The sequence below is a fragment of the Pipistrellus hanaki genome, assembly GCF_964339955.1.
Source record: "Pipistrellus hanaki genome assembly, chromosome: 9".
NCBI classification, from domain to species: domain Eukaryota; kingdom Metazoa; phylum Chordata; class Mammalia; order Chiroptera; family Vespertilionidae; genus Pipistrellus; species Pipistrellus hanaki.
In genome coordinates, this window is record NC_140511.1 from 80,637,010 (window position 1) to 80,652,749 (window position 15,740).

The 15,740-nt window shown below is 62.2% G+C and overlaps 1 long non-coding RNA gene across 1 annotated transcript; it reads left to right on the top strand.

The window, feature by feature from the left end:
• The first annotated feature begins 82 nt into the window (after nucleotides 1–82).
• LOC311627350 lies at nucleotides 83–10,209 on the top strand. Its single transcript, XR_014795892.1, has 3 exons — nucleotides 83–3,128; nucleotides 3,238–4,953; nucleotides 8,580–10,209. It is a non-coding gene; the product is annotated as an uncharacterized lncRNA (long non-coding RNA).
• The last annotated feature ends 5,531 nt before the right edge of the window (nucleotides 10,210–15,740 follow it).

The following is a 15,740-nucleotide window of genomic DNA, read 5'->3' on the forward strand; positions in this document are numbered from 1 at the left end:
GCGGCTGCGTTCGGCTGGCCCTGCGGTCCGCGGCGCTCGCTCCTATAGCGCGGCCGCCGCACGAGGAGCGCCGCCCGCGTCACAGCCCGCCCTCGCGCTCGCCGCTGATTGGCCGACGCCCGACGCCCGGCGCGTCACAACCGCCAACGCCCTGGGCACGCCGCCTCCCCATTGGCTGCGGCGCCGCCCCCGCCAGGGGCGCCGCGGCCGCAGGGGGCGGGGCCGGCGCGAGGGGCGGGGCGTGGGGCGGTGTCGGGGTTCGCGGGGATGGAGAGGGGCGAGCGGGGCGCCGGGCGCCGGAGGGAGGGCCGGGGCGGGGGCGGGGCGGCCGCCGGACTCGGGTGCGGACTCGGGGCTTGGATTTGGGGGCCGGAAGCTCCCTGGGACCCTCTCGGACCCCCAGGACCTGAGGGGCCGGGGCCGCGGGCGGGGGGCCGTGGAAGCTCATGCCCGGCGCCTGGCTCCTCTTTCCGCGTGACCTTGGGACGAGGCGCCAGGTCTGCGGCTCCTGGTGTATGATTTTTTAAAAAATATTCCCGGACGGCGGCCACGCCCCTTCCGAGCCGGAGCCGGAGCCGGAGCAAGGATTGTCCCGAGATCGGAAACCGAGGCCCGAAAAGGGGGAAGGGACGGGCTCCAGGCCGCACCGCCGGCCCGGCCCCGGAGGCCGCCCGCAGCCTCGGTTTCCCGTCTGCGGCGCTGAGGCCGCGGCCCGCGGGCTCCGGGCGGGCGGGGGCACCGCAGCGGGCCCCTCCGCTCCGGAGCTCCGGCCTAAGGTGAGCGCCACGGGCCCCGCTTTGTGGCCGCCGCCCCGCCCACCCCGCCGGGGCCGCGCGTGACCGTGACGAACGCACCTTTGCCCGGTGGGGAGCGAGGGCCCCCGCCCGCCCATGGGCCGCCCCCGCGCCCGCGCCCCCTCACTGCTCTTCGGGGTGCAGACAAGAATAGACATTGCAGGTTCCGTCTTACGGGATGTGAGCCGGGACACGATGTTTCCCCGGCTGCCGGGGGAAACTCGGCACCTGACGCACAGGAAATGGCTGCTTTGCAGGAATGTGCTCCGGCAGAAACCTCTCCTTACAGTGTTCACTGGCTGAGCTCGGCACAAGAAAAATGGTCTCCCTGAGAGGAAGGGTTAGGACGAAAGAGGGCTTTTAGCCGGACAGCTGCGGAGGGAGACTCGGAGGGTGCACCCTATGGAGCCGGGAGCACCCGGGGTGGAGGAGGGAGGTGCGGTCGGGAGCCCCACTGGATGTTTGGGAAGCTGAGAAAAGGTCTCCAGCCTGGCCATTTAGATAAGGTGGCCAAGGACTTTGTCTAAAAATACCAGCCTGCAGGGAGGTGGGGCCTGCACTGCCCGCCCTCCCATTGTGCCCTGGCACACGCCTGGTCATCGCAGAGGAATGCGAGACATCTGGGCAGGAGGCAGGGACACCAGCAGTGCGGGCTGGGCCTCTCATGGGCAATAACTCGTTCTGGCGTCTGCCGGTTTGGGCTGTTAGAGCCTATTCCGGCGCCTTTATGGGCTGCAATTCCCTGTGGGAGTGAGAGGTCACCTCATTAAAGATGTCGGAAAAGTTTTATCTGCAGTTGCTTCCATCCCGATTCATAGATGCTGAGACTCGGAGGCTGAGAGCCTTGGACAAGTCCTAGGCTCGGGGAGGGCGAGGCAGGTGTCCTGGCTCTGTCTGGGAAGCGCTTTGCTTCCACGGGGATACGAAACTTCCTTCTGGATAGCCAGCCTGGAGCCAGCGCCCACCCGTGGTGCTGGGCAAAACCCCGATCCTGGGACTGAGGCCGCTGGGCATAGAGGAATGCTAAAATAATGGGTTTCACATGAAAAAGGGGCGATTCCGCCTGTGGAAGTGGGCGGTGCTTGAGAGGGTTGGAAGGCTGGGGAGGAATCCAGCAGGCATTCTGGAGCGCCTGCTGTTTACAGCTGCGTCCTCTGAGGGTGTACTGAGCGCCAGGCCTGGGACACAGGCCTCCGGGAGATGCCGGACACGCACTGTTTTTCCAAAAGGCTAGGATAAATACGCGCAGGACTCAAGCTAGCAACCCCATTCTCAAGACTTCCTCCCAAGAAAATGGCCCTCGGAAGCAAAAAGCCCGTTCCCGCTGTCTCCGATTGGAGGATGGAAACACCTTCAGTTCGAGCCCACCACGCTGGTGTACCGGGCAGGTCAGCGTGGCCAGGGTGAAGTTGGTAGGAAGGATGCATTTTCCACATATTTCTCGAGTGCCAGCCATAACCCTCGGCAGCCCTGAGCCCACAAAAGAACACCCAAACCTATGGAAAGCTGAGAACTCGCCCTGGCCCGGCATGTCAGATGGTTAGAGCATGGTCCCGCCCAAGCCAAGGTTGTAGGTCCAGTCACCAGCCGGGCACATGCAAGAATCAGCCAGTGAGTGCGTAAAGAAGAGGAACAGCAAGATTGACGCTCTCTTGCCCTTGTCCTCTCTCTCATTAAAAACCAGTCATTTGTTTGAGACATGCCCCAAGCAAGATCTCAATGAATTAGATTGAAAAGATGCTCCCGAGAAGGGCAGCTTTGCAGCTCATGTTATACATTAGAATCAAAGAAAACTCAAGGAGGGTCACAAGGAAGCCATTGGTGGTAGGCTGAGGGGGTGGGAGAAAGGAAGCAGGGATATCGCTGGGGTTGGATAGAAGGCAAAATGGAAGGCCCCGAACTTCTTTCACACGGATAGCTACAGGATAGCTAACGTTTGCAGCAGAGAGAGATGCAGGCAGCAAGATAACACGGAGGAAACGGGTGGCTGTGCTCCGGCGGTGATGGTGCCTGAGGGGTCTGGGAGAGAAAAGTGCTCTGACATCCACAGGCGTGTGGTCCTGGCGCATGAGGACGGCGGACAGGGCTGGTGAAGGTGAAGATGGGCCTGTGCCGAGGAAGCTCTGGGCCTGGACGGACTACCCGCCACCACCTGCCGGGCTAGGACTTGGTGGCTGTTCGCCTTGACCAACCCGCTGAATCGATGCCCACCCCCGGGAACTGGCTCTCCGGTCATTTCGCCATGGCATTCCCTTTGCTGGGACCACACTCCATCTCTCCCCTCCGGGCGTGCAAAGAAGCCACTCCATCTCTCCCCTCCGGGCGTGCAAAAAAGTCACTCCATCTCTCCCCTCCGGGCATGCAAAAAAGTCACTCCATTCTCTCCCCTCCAGGCGTGCACAGAAGCCACTCCATCTCTCCCCTCCGGGCGTGCAAAAAGAAGTCTGCCCAGAAAAAGCGGCCACCAGTCCTTTACAAGCCGAGGAGTCCCTGGGTGCTGGAGCCATCCAGGTTCAGCCCCTGTGTGCGGAGGATCCAGTGAATTCGTAATCCCTCACCATTCTGGCCCCTGCATGTTCCTTTTCTGGAACAGTAGCACTGATTTCCCCCTGCGTGCGCTCACACACACACACACACACACACTCTGCCACCCTCTTCCTCTCCCCTCACCCCCCTTGGTTTGTTTATTGTGTATTGTCTGTCTCCTTCCCGGAGACTGGAGCCTCCAGGAGCCGGGGCTGGCCTATCTTGTTCTCTGCCACAGTGCCCAGGAGGCCTGGTATTGGCAGGCACTCAGAAATATTTGCCGAACGCATGGCTTTGGGCTGAGCCTCAGCTTGCTGAGCTGTAAAATAGGGGTACAGTCCCCCGGGCACCGGGCTGTGGTGAGGGGCGGGGAGGGTGTGTGCCATGCCTGCAGGAAGCACCCGCATGGCTGTTCCGTGGTGGCTCATGGCACAGCACCTGCCAGCGGCTGGCATTTGGTGATGAATAATGCACACACTTGTAGCAACTCAGCCTGGGGACGCACGTTGTGTAAGAGAGTAAGTCAGACTGGAACATGCGTTCTGATCAGTAGAGTGTTGACATTTGGGAGGAAGTGGACCAGACTCGGAGAGAAATTTGTTATGGCGGGTACCGTATAGGGGAGAGGGTGTCCGGGACAAAGCTTTTCTTCTAGGACATAAGGAAAAGTTTCCAGAAGCTCTCTGAGCTGAAATCTGAGCAGACGCGGTATGGGGTGAGCTCAGGAACGGGGGGAGGGGAGAAGGGAAGTCCCTCTCCAGCCCCTAGCCTTCCTGCAGAACGCTTCCTTTGCTCCGGCCTGAGGGCATCAGGGCCTCCACCAGGGGAGAGAGGGGGCCACCCACGGCCCCAGCCCTGCCACTAACTCCAGTGGCAAGGCCTGTCCGAAGGAGGGCTTTGTGAGCCTGCCAACCCCACATGGAGGGACCGCTTGTCACGCCTGTGCCAGCCCTTTAGCCACACCCAGCATCTTTGCACGTTCCTGGCGGCAGTGAGCTGATGTGATCAGAATGCACCATCAGGCGAGAGGGCTGCAGCCATTTGTCCAAAGCAGGCAGCTGGCGAGGGCAGGACCCGGGACCCAGCAGGGCTCCCCTCTGTGGCTGGGGGAGGCCTCGTCCTTCTGCACCAAAAGCCCCTTCGGCCCAGAAGGCTCAGGAGGGAGCGGCCGGAGCAGCTCACCGTCCCTCCAGGTTGCTCCCCGGCCCAGGGCCCCTCTCAGTCTGAGCCTTAAAATATTGATGTGGCAGAGGCCAGCCGGCTGAACCCCGCCATACTGGGGATCGGGTTACAGCCCCGCGGCGGAGTGACAGGGCTCCGGCCCTTTGCAGAGCCCAGGTTTGGCCCCGCCCCAAGACCCAGCGCGAGACCGAGCGTGCCCAGCAGCTTCCTGGATGTCCCTGAGCCAAGGGTGGTGGCCTTCGTGTGGCCTCACTGTGCAGGGGTCGCAGGTAGAGCGGGAAAGCCGGTGACTTGAAGGCCCACAGGTCGTGTGGGGGGACGGGACAGGTCCTTCCCGGCCCTGTTCGCAGGGAGCCCGACCGGAGCATCAGGGCCAGCGCCTGTGTGTGGAGCTTCGGCCTCCACCCGCTGTGTGACGGCTGAGGAACTAGCCTGGAGTCGCTAAAATCAGGTAGGTGAGCCCTGAGAAATGATCCCATTCTTGCTTTAACTGGCCTGGGAAACGGGACTTGATTTCTCACTGTGCATCTGGAGCTGTGTGTGTAAATCCCAGAGAACCCTGTGAACTCGTGAAAGAATGTCCGCGTGTCCCGACCCCTGACATCTAGTATCCAGACCCGGGTCAGCGAGGCCCCAGAAGGTCCTAGGGGGTCACCATCTCCAACCAGCCAGAGGCCAAGGTCGCAGGACGGATTCGCTTGGGGACGGAAAGGGGGCCACAGGCTACCCCGACCAGCTCAGGGGAGGCCCGCCCGCAGCCTCCAAACTGGGAGACGGAGAGGAGCCGCACTGGAGGGTCTGAAATGAGAACTTCCTCACGAGCAGGTCAGGGCAGGTAGTCCTGTCCTTGGCCAGGATCTTCCCTGCCAAAGGTCAGCCTTTATCTAACTGAGCCCGTCTATTGTCTGTCTGCATCTCGGACGGCATACCTTTGGAATGTCTGGGCAGTTTCCTTTGTTCCCGGCACAGCAGGAGCACCAGAGTGGGGATCACAGATGCCTCGTTGTCGCTGTGTTGACTGCGGACTGTTAACGACGCTGTGCCCACAACGTACAGAGTGTGCCTGGTCCTTTGCTTTCCATCCATCCTAGCGATGTCCCAGCTGTGCCTCCTCCCGCCTCCCTCCTCCCCCTTCATGTAGCCCCTTCACCTTCACTTCTGGTTCCGATGCCATCTAACCAGGCAGGCGGAGGGGGCGGTGTGGAGACAGGCGGGGAGGGGATGAAAGAGAAGAGGAGGCGACTTCGGAAGCCCTGCCATATCCTGCGAGCCTCTGGCCGACTTCCCCCAGCTCCGCTGTCCCAGGGAGAAGGAATCCCGCCCCACGGGATTCCTGGGCCTCTCCGGGCTGGACTGTGAGGCTGCAGTGGGCACAGCAGCGGCAGGCGGGGGGCCTGCTCCGGGAGGGACAGGAGTGGGGCCCCAGACCTCCCTCCGCACCAGGACCTCTAGGGAGTGATCTGTCAACGGTGGGGCCCCCTAATCTACAAGCCTGCCCCAGCCCCCACACAGGGCTTGGGACCTGGGGGGAGTCACCCCCGGGTGTTCTGTTGGGAGCAGCCAACAGCGTGACCGGCCTCCTTCCACAGGCGACGGAGCTGCTTCTGCCATCGGAGCGTCTGTCCACCGCGGGGCGGAGAAGGAACTGCCGAGGCTGTGAGCCGCTAGCCACGCCGGGCCGGCTCTCCTCCCCGGAGCCAGGCTCCCCGGAGGCCCGCCCTGCGCAGCCCGCCCCAAGGCTGGAGCCCCCCGCCGCCTGCGTCCACGCCCCCGTCTCTCCCGCCCCCAGTCCTGCCCATCGCGGTGGGCAGTGATGTCTGAGTGCAGGTGGACTGAGGTCAGGGCCTGATGCTAATCCCAGTCCCACTACAGAGTCCCTCTTCAGCGCCGAGAGGTGATTGGTTATTCCCTCTGGGCCTCTGGGCCTTCAGGTGGTTGATGAGATTCATTAAAAACCAGAGCTCAGCCTTAGCCGGTTTGGCTAGGTGGATAGAGTGGCGGCCTGCGGACTAAAGGGTCCCAGGTTCGATTCTGGCGATGGGCAAATGCAGGGCAAATGCGGGGTTGCAGGCTCAACCCCGCCCCACCTCAGCAGGGGGTGTGCAGGAGGCAGCCAATCAATGATTCTCGTTGTTAATGTTTCTCTCTATCTCTAGCTCTCTTCCTTCCTCTCTGAGATCAATGAAAAATATGTATTTAAAGAAAAAAAAGAATATGGTTCCTTGAATGTTAAAAAATAAAAATAAAAAAATAGAATTCAACAGTCAAGCTGCAAAAATCAGTGGGCAGAAACACGAGGAAAATGGTTTTATTTAACTGCGCTGAGGACTTGATCTTGTTAGTTGGGTGGCGATGCCGGCAGATACAGAAGCCTGTGACCGGAGGGGGCAGCATGGCAGACCCACAGGCTCAGGGGCTGCGTGGCAGGCTGAGAGCTCAGTGACCGAACGTAACCGCACAGGATGGTCTGACCACAAGGTCCTCGCTGGCAGGTCATGGCAGGCCGTCATGGGAAGCTCAGCTCTGCTGAGAGCCCGGGCCACGGCTCTCCCGCCTCGAGGAGGACATTCCTTCCAATCGCCACAGTGGGTTTCTTTCCCTGATCCTCAGGGCACCATCACCTGCCCCGGAGCACAGGCCACGGGGCACAGGCCACGGAGCACAGAACACGGAGCACAGGCCACGGGACACAGGCCACAAAGGCCACAGGGCATAGCCCACGACGCACAGGCCACGGGGCACAACAGACAGTGGGGCACAGGCCACGGGGCACAGACCAGGGATGCCTCGCTCTCATCTCGCTGCCCACATCGCTAGGCGCTGTCGATGTGAAATGTTAACTGTCCGGTGCTCACCGATGGGGAGGCAGTATGTCTCTCTCCCTTTTAGCTTTTATCTAATCGCAGGCATTTCCCTTCTTTGCTCTCTCCTGCCGCCAATCTACCACAAATGGGTTTCACGTGCCCCTCCTCCTGCTTCCTCCGGGGATGAAATGAACTGCAGGACTGCCAGAACGGACTGCCAGAGCAGTTCCCCAGGCTGTTGAGATTTTGCTTTGGGCATGTCCTCAAAACTTTGGCTCAGATAAATTCTTTCTCTGTTTTTCTTTCCTTTCTTTTTCTTTTTCTTTTCCTTTTTTCTTGCACAGGCTCATGAAATATATCCTCACCCAAGGATATTTTTTCCATTGATTTTCAGGAAAGGAGGGAGAGAGAGAGAGAAACATCAATGTGAGAGAGACACAAGCTGACAGGGGCAGGGATGGGACCTGCAACACAGATACTTGCACCTGTTGGGGAATCCAACTGAAGATCCTTTGGTGCATGGACCCACGCTCCCACCACTGACCTACACTGGCCAGGGCCTTTCATTAGTTTTTTGTTTGTTTGTTTGTTTGTTTTTAATGGAATTTTATTGATTTTTTTACAGAGAGGAAGGAAGTGGGATAGAGAGTTAGAAACATCAATGAGAGAGAATCATCGATCAGCTGCCTCCTGCACACCCCTCACTGGGGATGTGCCCGCAACCAAGGTGCATGCCCTTGACCGGAATCTAACCTGGGACCTTTTGGTCCGCAGGCCGACACTCTATCCACTGAGCCACACCGGTCTTGGCTAGGTTTTAAGCCATTGATCATACAGAGCCATTTCTCAGGACTCTTTTTCTCTCACTTAGGAAATTGGATCACACTCTGATAGGGATGACAAAGCCAAAACAAAGTCCCTGGCTCATCATCTAGGACACAAATAAATACTTAATTGCTTGACACTTTATGGAACACAAAGCAAGATTAAGCACCTTTGCCTTCGTGGTCCAGAGGGAAGCCGGCGCCCAGGGATGGGAAGATGTGCACCCCACCACCCCCACCCCCGCCTGGAGGCGCCCCCCCGTCCTGCCTTGCCGTGGGAAGGCCAACCCCGGCCTCTCAGTGGTCAGAGCCCTTGGACGCGTCCTCCCACTTGGTGCAATGTTTGTCCATCTTCCTCTTCCTCCCTTTGTTCCTGAGCTTCCTGTTGTTGAGCGCTTCTTATTTTCCAATCACAGTTTGCATTCAGTATCACTCTGCATTCCTTCCAGCCGCGGCTCCTTTGACCTCCGATGTGGTCCCGGCTGTTCCCGATCCGGCCAAGCTCCCAGTCTCCCGTGCGACCTCGTCCCGCCGTCCTAGGCGGCCGTTTGGGGTAACCAGCTCCCCTGCTTCCGCGGGGCCGCATCCGAGGGAGCGAAGGGTGTCCCGGAGGCTTGTCCTGGGGGAGAAGCCAGAAGCTGGTGTTCTTCCCGAGGAGTCCTCTCCTCTCCTGACCCCCCCATCAATGCTCTCCGTCTTCTAAGCTGACACCAGCCCCACTGCGAAGGTGCAGGAGGCCACGGTCACGGACACGTCCCCTCTCCGTCTGCGTGGCCACTGTCCACGGGGTCTCAGTGCAGACAGAGGACCCGCGCCCCACCTCCTCCTGTGGCCTGTGTGCCCCGGGTCGCCCACCTTTGAGATGCCACGGCCACAGCCCGGGGCTGGGCTGGCCACGGGGAGCTGGCTCGGGGTCACTTTCGGCTGAGCTGCTCTTCGTTTGGGCACTCAGACCGGGCCCCGTGACCGCCCTGGCCCGCGTGAAGTGGCTGGAAGAGTGCTCTCGAGCCACGCAGGTGACCGGCCCGGGCGGCACTCCCCGGCGCCATCGGGCACTCGGGGCAGGTGGGAGCACTGCTCCCGGCTCTCCTTTGGGCTGAAGGAGCCGGAATGCTGCCACGTTCTGGAGCTTCTCACAGGCCGGTCCCTCCCACAGCTGCTCTCGGCTCCCCTCTGATGAAGGGGGTGCAGCCCTCCAGTCACCTCTCCACGGTCCCTTCCCCAACGGAGACATTCCCTCCCATAGAAGACAAAGCTCCTTCTTAGGGCAAAACGGATTTTTTTTTTTTTTTTTTTTTTTTTAATCAAAGCCGTTGACCAGAAAGGCTGGGAAATACTGAAAAGAAGAAGAAGATCCTGTCGGGCAGAGGTCATGTGGACGCGGGCGTTCGCTGCGCTTCCTCCCGGGCTCTCTGGGTCACTGGCTTTGGCTCCCCCACTCGCCCCCTGAAAATTACTTCGTTGGGGAGCATTGGGGGTGTTGCTCCCTGACATGTGTCTGCAGTTTGGCTCAAATAAACTCTTTCAAAAATTCTCTTTAAAAAAATTATATTGTTGCATCAACAAAAGCAGATAGAGTGCCCTGGCAGGTATGCTTAGTGGTTACAGCGCCGGCCTGTGCCCTGAAGGGTTTCCGGTTTGATTCTCGGTCAAGGGGATGTACTGTACCTGAGCTGCAGGTTCAAGCCCCAGCCCTGCTCGGAGCAAGTTGGGCAGGCAGCCAATCGATGTGTCTCTCACATCGATGTTTCTCTCTCTCTCTCCTTCACTCCCTCCCTCCCTCTACTGTCTCTAAAAAGCAATGAGGATTAATATAAAGAGAAAGAAGCAGACAGCGGGATGGGCAGGTGGAGAGAGCCCCAGGCAGCAGAGGAGGGTGGGGCACTCAGGTGGGATTTGCTGAACGAGTCTCCCCAGTTCCCGGAGGTCTGAACGTTTCGTAACAAAGTGTGGAGAAACTGTGGTGTGGACACGCCTGTGTCAGGAACCTTTAGTTCCCTCCTGTTCACATGCCACGGTCAGGCCCGCGTGAAGGATGCTCAGGAGCACCGTCCACAAACAAACAGGCGCCCCCACAGGCACACACAGGCCCACCGTGGGGCCCAGGACCGCCATCCTGCATTCCGGTGCTTTCCGGCCTCCAAGCCGGGGCTGCCTGCCGTCCGCCCCCTCGCGCCCCCCCACCCCAGCTCTTCCAAGGGCTTTGCGGGCCCTCCGTGCTGGGGTCCGTCCCTCGGCTCGAAGTCCTGTTTTTTCCGGCTGAACCTGCCTGAAACAGGGAAGTAGTTGGGGAAGCTCACTTTATTACAGAAAAACAGGGATTCAAGACCCAGCGCTATGGTTCTGTGGCTTTTAGTGCCATTTTCTTTTTTTATTGATTCGATTGATTGATTGATTGATTTTTAGAGAGAGAGAGAGAAAAGCATCAATTTGTCATCCCATTATTTATCATTCATTGGTTGATTCCTGTATGTGCCCTAACCAGGGATCGAACTTGCAACCTTGGTGTATCAGGATGACGCTCTGACCGACAGCCACCCAGCCAGGGCTTCGTGTCATTATCTTCAGTTTCTTCATGTGGAACACGCAGAGGTGAGGTCCGCCTCCCCCGGCCACGGGGAGAAACCAGGATAACACACAGAACATGTAAGCCCAGCAGCTGCATGTAGGTGACAGCTGACAGTTATTACTATTATTATTATTTTAAAATATATTTTATTGATTTTTTTACAGGGAGGAAGGGAGAGGGAGAGAGAGTTAGAAACATCGATGAGAGAGAAACATCGACCAGCTGCCTCCTGCACACCCCTACTGGGGACGTGCCTGCAACCAAGGTACAGGCCCTTGACTGGAATCGAACCTGGGACCCAACGCTCTATCCACCGAGCCAGTCGGTCAGGGCTAGTTATTATCATATTGCCATGTAGCAGGTGAGAAAAAGGAGGCTCAAAAGCTTCGTTTGCCTCAAATCAGACAGCCAGGCGATGGGAGGCGGGGATTCAAACCCGGAGCACCAGATCCCCGGGTCCTCGGCCTGAGACCGCCACCTCCAGCCTCCCTGCTCTCAGCAAGCCCCAGCGAGGCAGGGTCCGAGACAGCCGGCCCAGGGCAGGCGGGCGGCCACGTCCGCTCTCTCCTGGGGCTGCAGGGTCCGAGACAGCCGGCCCAGGGCAGGCGGGGAGGCCACCTCCGCTCTCTCCCGGGGCTGCCCGCCAAGTGGAGCAGTGAGCGGCCGAGGCCAGGCTGCAGCCGTGGACTGAGCGGCCTGCCAGCCTGTGTCCATGGGGCAGGGGTCAGGGCCTGCTGCCGATGGGAGGCTGGAGCGGGAGCACCTGGATGTGGGTTACACAGCAAAGCGGGGAGCAGCCTGCCTCTGGCCTGACCCGGCGCCCAGGCCCCCCAGCTGCAGGCATTACAGGCGCCGAGGCTGTGTCTGGGCTGCGGGCTGCGGCACCTGGTTTAAGCGCTGGTCCGACCCGCCTCCTCCGTGGCGGCCTGGCCCTGGGGTGGCAGAAGGTGGGGGAGGCTCCAGGCCTTTGTGCCCATCCCTGGACCATCGCAGTGCCCGGGGCCGGCCCTTGGCGGGCAGCCCTGCAGTCCGGCTGGGCGCCTGGGAGGCCGGCCCCCTGAGCCACGTGGGTGAGAGCAGAGAAGTGGCCCCTTCCCGGAGCGGCCCAGGGAGTGACCAGGACGAGAGAGCGCGGCCCCAGCCCCCGCTGGCTCCCGCGCTGCGGCCTGGGGCGGGGACCTGCGGAGGGACAGGCCTGGAGGGGACAGTCTCTCGGGGAGGGAGTCTTTCGTCTCCGCTCACACAAACACCGGCCCAGCCAACCTCTGTCCGGGGCCACGTCTCAGGGGCGTCCGCCCCCGCCGAGGTCTGGTGCTCACCAAGCTCACCCCGTGCAGCACCGCGCGGAGCCCGTCCAGCAGACACGGCGGTCAACCCTCCCAAGCCCCCGGCACACCCATTTCCCAGGGGAAAACTGAGGCTCCTGAGACAAACGGGCGCCCCTCTCCGCACGTTTGCAATGGTCCTCGCTGCTGCTTTAGCCGCCGAGTGCGGGCTGTCAGGTCAAGGACCGTGTCCGAGGCCTCAGCTCTCAGCGAGGGGAGAAGCTGCGATGAGTGAGTGAGGGAGTGAGTGAGTGAGGGAGGGAAGGAGGGAGTGAGTGAGGGAGGGAGTGAGGGAGGGAGGGAGGGAGTGAGAGAGGGAAGGAGGGAGTGAGTGAGTGAGGGAGGAAGTGAGGGAGGGAGGGAGGGAGGGAGAGAGGGAGGGAGGGAGGGAGGGAGGGAAGGAGTGAGAGAGGGAGGGAGGGAGGGAGTGAGGGAGGGAGTGAGTGAGTGAGGGAGGGAGAGAGGGAGGGAGGGAGTGAGGGAGTGAGAGAGGGAGGGAGGGAGAGACGGAGGGAGAGAGGGAGGGAGTGAGGGAGGGAGAGAGGGAGGGAGTGAGGGAGTGAGGGAGTGAGGGAGTGAGAGGGAAGGAGGGAGGGAGTGAGAGAGGGAGGGAGGGAGAGACAGAGGGAGAGAGGGAGGGAGTGAGTGAGGGAGGGAGTGAGTGAGAGAGGGAGGGAGTGAGAGAGGGAGGGAGTGAGAGAGGGAGGGAGGGAGGGAGTGAGAAGAGGGAAGGAGGGAGTGAGTGAGTGAGGGAGGGAGTGAGGGAGGGAGGGAGGGAGGGAGGGAGGGAGAGAGGGAGGGAGGGAGGGAGGGAGTGAGGAAGTGAGAGAGGGAAGGAGGGAGGGAGTGAGAGAGGGAGGGAGGGAGTGAGGGAGTGAGAGAGGGAGGGAGGGAGAGACAGAGGGAGAGAGGGAGGGAGTGAGTGAGGGAGGGAGTGAGTGAGAGAGGGAGGAGTGAGAGAGGGAGGGAGTGAGAGAGGGAGGGAGGGAGTGAGAGAGGGAGGGAGGGAGGGAGTGAGTGAGAGAGGGAGGGAGTGAGAGAGGGAGGGAGTGAGAGAGGGAGGGAGGGAGGGAGTGAGTGAGAGAGGGAGGGAGGGAAGGAGTGAGATAGGGAGGGAGGGAGGGAGGGAGTGAGGGAGGGAGGGAAGGAAGGAGTGAGAGAGAGAGGGAGGGAGGGAGCGGCTGGGTGCAGTGACAGGCGGTGGCCGTAGGAGCGGGGCCAGCGCTGGGTGGGGAAGTTCCTGCAGCTCCCGGTGGCCCACATCCAAAGTCCGCCATCTTCACAGCCACTCTCCACCGCTGACCCCGAGGCCTCTGGCAGCCATGTGGCCGCAGCCTGTTTGTCTGACCCAGTGCCCGGATACTGCCTGGCACAGGGGGCAGTCAGACCCTGGCTCACCCACAGGTCAGCCCAGGTGTGGACTGTCCTCCCCGGGGTCGATGCCAGCCTGGCTGCCCACTGCGTCCTCAGTGAGCCCTGTCCCCAGCGCTGGGCTCAGGCACCACCTGCGGGGGCAGGCTGGCGGGAGCGGGGGGCAGGGCTGCCCCGGCCTCTCATCTCCGCCGACACCCCTCCGCGTCCCCCCTCCGCCCCGCTGTGGTGCCGAGGGCGCCCTGCCCTTTTCCTGCCTCCAGGTCTGCTCGCTCCTCAGAGCGCCCTCCCCTGCGCCCGCGGACAGCAGCCAGCCCGGCCACACCGAGGTCCTTCTCCCGTCCCCGGCCTGCTCTGCCCCCACGCCTGCGCCTCTGCTCCCCTCTCTGGAAGGTTCCCTGGCTGCGCGGAGGAGCCTCTGGAAGGAGCCTCTGGAAGCTCAGTGCTCATGGGGCCCTGGGGGCTGCGTGGGACCCCGGTGCTCACGGGGCATGGAGGCTGCGGCTGCGGCAGGAGGGGAGTGGCTGCTGCCCACCCGAGTCCCCTTGGCCCTCAGCCCTCCCGGGCCCATCCTGCACCTCGGGCTCTGTCCCCGGCCCAGCGCGCAGTAAGCAGCTCTGCCCTGGTCCCGGCCCCTCCTCCTGGGGGCACAGGTGGGCACAGCCTCGTTGCCCTGCGCTGGGAGCGGGGAGCAGAGGCCGGCCGGTGCTCCCGTGGCTGGAGCAGCCGAGGCTGCGGCTTTTCGGGGTGACCTGCGCCCTGCCCGGCTGGCCGGAGGAGGGAGGCTGAGTGCCCTCCCCGGCAACCTGAGGCTTGCCCAGGCCTCCCTGAGCCGACGCCCATCAGGCCCCAAGGACCCCCAGGCCGGAGGGTCGGGGCTGAGCAGAGAGATGGGCGGGGGTCTGAGAGGGTTTGGGGGGGACGTCTGGGTGGACAGCACAGGGTGAGAGGAGCCACAGGGTGAGAGCAGCCCTCAGGGTGAGGCTGAGAGGAAGGGAGCGAAGGCTCCCTAACCCACTGGCCAGCCCCACCCCACACTTGGAGCCACAGCCGCTGGGTCCGCCCAGGGGCTCCAGCCCCCGGCCCGGCCCAACGTGGTGGGTCCCTGCGGCTGTGACTGTGCGGAGCCTGAGGCTGCTCCTCCGGCCCGGAGTCCGCCGGCAGCCCCGTGTTCCCCGGAGCCGGGAGACCGGGTCTCCGTCACAGCCCGGGGCCTCAGGCACAGCCTGGGGCCTCATTCAATCACAGCCCGGGGCCTCGATCACAGCCTGGGGCCTCATTCAATCACAGCCTGGGGCCTCGATCACAACCCGGGGCCTCGATCACAGCCTCAGGGCACAGCCCGGGGCCTCAGTCAGTCACAGCCCGAGGCCTCGGTCACAGCCCGGGGCCTCGGTCACAGCCCGGGGCCTCGATCACAGCCCGGGGCCTCGATCACAACCCGGAGCCTCCGTCACAGCCCGGGGCCTCGATCACAGCCCGGGGCCTCGATCACAACCCGGGGCCTCGATCACAGCCCGGGGCCTCGATCACAGCCTGGGGCCTCGATCACAGCCTCAGGGCACAGCCTCAGGTCACAGCCCCGGGCCTCAGTCAGTCACAGCCCGGGGCCTCGATCACAGCCCCGGGCCTCAGTCAGTCACAGCCCGGGGCCTCGATCACAGCCTCAGGGCACAGCCTCAGGTCACAGCCCGGGGCCTCACTCAGTCACAGCCTCAGTCACAGCCTCGGTCACAGCCCGGGGCCTCGATCACAGCCTGGGGCCTCGATCACAGCCTCAGGGCACAGCCTCGGTCACAGCCCAGGCCTCAGTCACAGCCTCGGTCACAGCCCGGGGCCTTGGTCACAGCCCGGGGTAGACAGGCCGTGGCTCCACGCAGAGGCCTGGCCGCGGGGTTGAACATTAACCCCTCTGATGAGCGGCCCAGCTAAGCAAACACCGCTATCACATGTCAACAGCGGCTCCAGGCACTGACTCCGGCACCAGCAGCCTGCGGGCACCGCCTGCCTCTGCCCGCATGGCTCCGGCTGCCAGGACTGCCTGGCTCCAGTCCCACCCGCCTCGCCCCTGCTGGATGTGTGGCCCAGGCCAGGCACTGTCCCTCGCTGGGGGTGGGGGGTCCCTCTCTCCTCTGGCCTTCTGGGATGGCGGGGTCCGGTTGGGAGGAGGTGGAGGAGCTGGGGAGGCCCTGCTGGTGCTGGGGTCAGACTCCAGGAAACCAGAGCGGCTGAGAGTGACTGACCAGGGCCCCCGCGGCGCCCGCTGTCTTTGTGACCCTCCATGAGGCGGACAAGGCCGTCCCGTCAGGCATTCACCCACGGTCCTGCTCTTGTTTTTAAAAAAA